A 546-nucleotide genomic window follows, 5' to 3' on the forward strand; every position below is an offset into this window, starting at 1 on the left:
GTGCATGGGGTCACTATGAGTTGGTTCCGACTCGATGGCACCTGACAACAACAACAACAACAACAATTAGGAAGGTACCCTTCATCAACTCCAGGTTTAGAAGCAACTTCTGGGAGAAGATCCTGACATCACACGACAGGCTGTTGAAAATTTGGTTTTTAGTGTTGACATCTGTCTTTTCACCTGGAAATTTCCCAACTCAGAAAATTCTGGCTGTGATTCAAGATTCCACCTTAGGCCCCATACTCTACAAAGCCTTAACAAGAAGTTTATTTCCCTAGGCAAATTATAATTCCTTTTGAAAATTCCAATCATTTTCAACCCAAAATTGGGCTTACAAACTTTGGTTAATCATAATTCCTAATATTCATTTTTATCCCACATAAATGTCTAGTTTACAACAGTAAGTCAATGAAATTGATATCCACAAGACAGTCAAACACATAATCATTTTTCCTGTCTTTGAATTATTCAAAGTAAGTCTTGATCACAGAACTATACCAACTTTGGGTATAAATCACTATTTACCTCTATCCTTTTTTGTCC

The sequence above is a fragment of the Chrysochloris asiatica genome, unplaced genomic scaffold (assembly GCF_000296735.1).
Source record: "Chrysochloris asiatica unplaced genomic scaffold, ChrAsi1.0 scaffold00451, whole genome shotgun sequence".
In the NCBI taxonomy this organism is placed as follows: Eukaryota; Metazoa; Chordata; class Mammalia; order Afrosoricida; family Chrysochloridae; genus Chrysochloris; species Chrysochloris asiatica.